Genomic DNA, 5,570 nt, shown 5'->3' with positions numbered 1-5,570 from the left:
CGGGTTATCATTTACACTAGCTCGAAATTATTTAGCCCCTTACTTTCGGATCTTGTCTACTGGAGGCTTTCGTCTCCTGAACACGTCATCACCTTGCAGAGCCACCGGGGCGTACTGAGGACTCAGAGGAGGTGGGGGAGGTAGAGTGCTCGGGTTCGCACGAATGAACTCTGTAAACTAAGCATCCATCATCCAGAGGTAGGCTTCCCTAGCCCCTCCGCCTTGGACCATACTTACGGGCTCACTCTCTATCGACGCGATCCCTTCTGCAGGAGCCACCGTATTACTTTCCATGTCATCCGTCGTGGTTCTAGCAGGATCCATTACTATAATAAACATAATTTATAATCGTCAGGAATCGTCACATTATCAATATGCATATACGTGGCATGTATAGCTAGACTCATACTCTGACTAGTTTAGTCTTAGAATCGACTAAACCATGCTCTATTACCACCAAATGTAACACCCCTCACCTGTATCCGACATTGGGATAGGGTTCGCGGTGCTACCTACCTTAAACTCAACGAACTAAATAAAACTAAATCGTGAAATCTCAAACAATTTAAAAGCTTCTCTTTTCACAGGCAATCTATCTCGTATACGGGCTTATAAGGCCCAAAACATAGATCCGGGGTGATTCGGAACCCAACCAGGACCTTATGAAAAACTTAGAAAATTTCATGCATCAAGGATCAAGCACAAGCACACACCCGTGCCCTATAACTGTGTCCTTCACACGGTCGAGACACACGGCCGTGTCTATTACCCGTGTACCACTAGCATGCATACTGACTTTATGACACAGCATGGGCACACACCCGTGTGGCCTGCCCGTGTACTAAAATGTCTTTAAAATTTTAAGTGCAGGGGACGAACGGCCATGACACACACCCATGGGTGTGAGCCGTGTGTCACACACGCCCGTGTGTCTTACCCGTGTGGACAAACTAGGCTATTTCCCAAGCCATTTTGTCACCCATCTTGCACAACTTACACAAGATCATGTCAATATACAAATTTCATCACAATGGACACCAATTTTTCCATAGAAAGAACATTATATGCTTTTATCAAAATGAATAATAGCCATTATTCTAGACTTAATACAAAATGAAGGGCTTTTGACTTAAGCCAAAATACATGAATGATTCTCTCAATACAACATCCTAGTCTAGCCCTATACAAGCCACCTTCAAAAATATAAATCAAACTATATCGAGTGCTGCAGCTGATAGTGTGATCGATATCTCTGACTTTATGAGATCCTTAAGCTAGCCTGGTGATACTGAAATAAGAGGAAAGGGAAAAGGGGTAAGCATAAAGCTTAGTAAGTTGCATATAAATAAATGTACAACAAAAATCTCACCATTTACCATTATGCTTATAGCTCCAAGGGTAACCATAACTTAACTTACTCATTATCATCTACTCGAGACTCATTTTTTAAATTAAGCTCGTTACTCATGCTTATCATATAGGTACCATGATTATCCTTTCTTTATCAAATTGAACTATAACTTTCACCACTGAACCGTTTGGAATTCTACTGGATATTCTATGAACCTTCAACATGGGATATATTGTCGATGCCATGTGCCAGACATGGTCTTACACTGGCTCTCATATATGCGTGCTGATGCATGTCCCAGACATGTCTTACACTATCACAACGCTTAGCCGATGTGTGTCCCAGACACGTCTTACACTGTCTATCTCTGTTGAGGTCGATGCATGTCCCAAACATGTCTTACTCTGGCACACAAATCACCCAATGTCTTGGCATGAATATCCAGTTCATATCCTAAGGTTTCAACGGGATATTTCTACTATCTCAAATCTTACAAGGCATTCTCAATTTATAATTTAACAACTCGTACAATATCAATTTAATGACAATATGAATACAAGTATTAACAGTGTAATTGTATTATTTACATATAACTTACCTCGGATTGCAAAAAGTGTTTGACTAGACAACTTAATCGGATTGCTTGGCTTCGCCTCGATCTAGGCTCGGTCTTGGAAAATCTTGATCCATATTAAAAATATACATCACTAAACACAATTAAGAATTCATAAATTCACAACTTTGGTAAAATGACCATTTTGCCCCTAGGCCTTAGCAAAATGACCATTTTACCCCTATGCCCAAAAATCATTTTTTATCGAATTTCTTCGTATTTCAAGCCTAGCTAAACTATTTTTACTACTAGAGTAATCCCAAATTCTCACTATTTCACACACTAACCACCTATTTTGCAACCTATGCAAAATAGTCCTTTTATGTGTTTTCATGCTAACACCTTTCACAGAAGTTGTTTATAACACAACTAGGACTCATATTCTTCCATAAAAACTCAAAAAATATCACAAATCCTTTCATAGAAACTCCTTAAACTTTCAATCATTATGCAAAATAGACCCCTCATTTGAAAAAGCATACTAAAAATGTAAAAATCATCAAAAAATCATCAAAATCGCTTACATTATGAGAGGAATAAGTTTCTGTAAGTTTTCAACTCTCAAAACTCCATTTGTGCTTATATTTTCGATGGAGAAGGAAGATGAAGAAGAAAGAAATGATAGCTAGGCTTTTAGGCATTATTTTATCACCAAATCATAACATCATCCACCTAATACTTTGACTATTTGTTTAAAATCTATCACATGGTCGGCCAACACTATTAAATGGGTGTAATTGCCCTTTAAAATCCCTTAATTTTGATTCTCTATCTATTTAACACATTTGGGTACTAAAATGTAACTTTTTCCTTTTATACGATTTAGTCCTTTTTCGCAATCGGGCTTGAAAACATTAAAATTAACTCACCAAATTTTTCATGCACTAATAATATCATACTATAACCTCATATAAATTAATAAATAATAAAAATAATAATTTTTCTATCTTCAGATCCGTGGTCCCGAGACCACTGTTCCAATTAGGCCCTAAATCGGGTTGTTACAATTGGCACCTCTTTATCTGCTTCAAATCCAGAATAACAAAACCAGCGGTAAAAATAAATTTGTCTACATGTACTAATACATCCTCGATTTCTTCTTTTAGATGTGATAAGGATCAATCTGCTAATTGAAGTGTAACCATAGTATGTCTAACTTCTCCTATCCCCAATTTTCTACCTATGGACATGGGCATCAAGTTGATACTCGCACCGAAATCGCATAGTGCCTTACCACAATAACTTGCTACAATGTTACAAAGTATGGTAAAACATCTAGGATCTTTCTACTTTGAGGGTAGTTTGTCTTGAAGATATGCACTACATTCATTTGTTAAGGCTAACGTCTCAAATTCTCTAAGTCTTCGTTTCTTGGACTGGATATCATTCATGAATTTGATGTAATTTAGTAGTTTTTCAAGTGCTTCTACCAACGAAATTTTGATATGAAGTTGCTTGAGTACATCTAAAAACTTATTGAACAAGACTTCTTGTTTTTGCTTTTGAAGTCTTTAAGGGTAGGGTGGTGGAGGTATCTTTCCTGGAACTGGTTGATTCATCTTTTGTGGCAATTCTTCATCTAACGAAGTTGTTAGTTTATCAGAATTGACTGGATCAGAAGATACCTTATCAGATTTTACAGATTCTGGTACCTTAATGTCAATGCTTTACAATGCTCATTCCTCAGATTTCTTGGATTTTACGTATCACTCAGCAAAATAGCTTGTGGATGGTTTCTAAGTTCAATGGCAAGCTGGCCCATTTGGTTTTCCAGGTTTTTTAATGTGGCTTCTTGGTTTTGGACTAAGGCGTTTTTGGCTATATATGCATTCAACAAGTTTTCTAAGCCATTGGAAGTTTCAGCTTGAGGTTGCTTCTGAACTTGTTAGGTAAAAATAGGTGGCTCGGTCGGTCTAGGTTGGGCATAAGTGTTACTGGGTCCAACCTGTTACTCCAAGAGAAATTAGGGTGGTTTCACCAAGATAGGTTATAAAAATTGGATTGCAGTCCTTACCTTCCTCGATGCTGGTTATGATTACCCATGTAATATACGGATTCTAGGTTTGATGGATATTCTTTGAACAAATGTCCTTCCCTACAATAAACATAGCCTATATTTTCAAACTGTTGGGTGGCTAAGCTACAAAACTATTAAACCCATTAGTGGTAAAATTTTTAAGCATTGAGGAAATTAAAGATACTTGAGATGCAAGTGAAGTGAGAGCGTCCACTTCATGGACTCCAGTGACTCGTCTTCCTAACACTGTTCAATTGGTTGGTCATTGATAATTGCTACTAGCAATCCTCTCAATGATTTCATAGGCCTCGTTATACGACTTAGAAAGGACAGAAGCGTCCACTACCATCCTTGTGTGAGCATTGAGACCATTATAGAACCTCTCAAGTTGGGTGCAAGGAGTCCTGATGAGGGCACTTCCATAATAATTATTTGTAGCTTTCTCATGCCTTATATAAGGACTCATCAACCGTTTGTTGGAAAGTAGTGATCTCGTTCCTTAACTTAGCATTCTTGCTAGGCAGGAAATACTTCATGAGGAATCTTTCTGCTAACTCTTGCTATGTGGAAATGAAATTTGGTAGTAATGAGTTCAACCAGGCTCGAACTTTGTCCTTTAGTGAATATGGGAATAGTTTTAGTCGTAGTGTATCTTCGGGTACTCCACCTAACTTGAAAGAATCGCTCACCTCTATAAACAGTCTTAAGTGAAGCTGAAGATCTTCGGTAGGCATTCCACTGAATTAGCCCACTATTTAAAGCATCTGGAACATGACTACCTTTAGCTCGAATTATTATGCCTTAATGTCGGGTCTTCTAATACCTGGATTAAGATCATAAAACATTGGCACGTCATACTGTCTTAGAGCTCTATCCCTAACATCAGCAATAATGATAGGATTTTGAGCAGGGTTTGTTCTATTTCCTTGATTCAGGTTTTCATAGTTCATCTCTTCGGTCCTTCTCTAACTTGCTTGTCTTCTTCGTTGTCGAAAAGTTCTTTCAATCTCAGGGACTATGGGAGTACATCGATAATTCGATCAATACTCATAAACTCCTAAAACAACACAAAAAAATTAATTAAGTTAAAATTGAACAGAAAAGTAAACCAAAATGCAAATTCAAAAATAACGACTTTTAAAAACAATCCCCGGCAATGGCACCAAAAACTTGGAACGATGAAAATGTACAAGTGTACACAATCGCAATAAGTAATAAAATGACAAGTAAATATCGAGTTATCGTGCCCACAGGGACTGTGAAAAGAATTATTTATGAATGCAATTAAAAACACTTTGGTGAAGAAAAATATTTTGATTTTGAGAAAGTGATTAAAAAATAAAATTTAACTAAGTAAAATAAAATAAAAATAAATGTTCCAATGCACGATTTCAAAAGATCATTTTAATCAAGATGACATAATTGTGTTAGATTAATTACATTTCTTAACTTAGAATTACTAAACTCATGTTCATGTTGTTACGAATAAATTCACGGCATCTCAGTAATTTCCTACCTACTTTGCTCATACATACTTATTAAATTAACTAATCTCTTGAACATTTTCCAATGCCAATTCAAACAATTAA

General features: G+C 36.9%; 1 non-coding gene across 1 annotated transcript; it reads left to right on the top strand.

The window, feature by feature from the left end:
- Positions 1-4,380: 4,380 nt before the first annotated feature.
- Positions 4,381-4,487, top strand: LOC121228463 (small nucleolar RNA R71). The gene has a single exon (XR_005926039.1). It is a non-coding gene; the product is annotated as a small nucleolar RNA R71 (small nucleolar RNA).
- The last annotated feature ends 1,083 nt before the right edge of the window (positions 4,488-5,570 follow it).

Source organism: Gossypium hirsutum, chromosome A04 (genome assembly GCF_007990345.1).
Source record: "Gossypium hirsutum isolate 1008001.06 chromosome A04, Gossypium_hirsutum_v2.1, whole genome shotgun sequence".
In the NCBI taxonomy this organism is placed as follows: Eukaryota; Viridiplantae; Streptophyta; class Magnoliopsida; order Malvales; family Malvaceae; genus Gossypium; species Gossypium hirsutum.
This window is presented reverse-complemented; position numbering and strand designations above follow the sequence as displayed.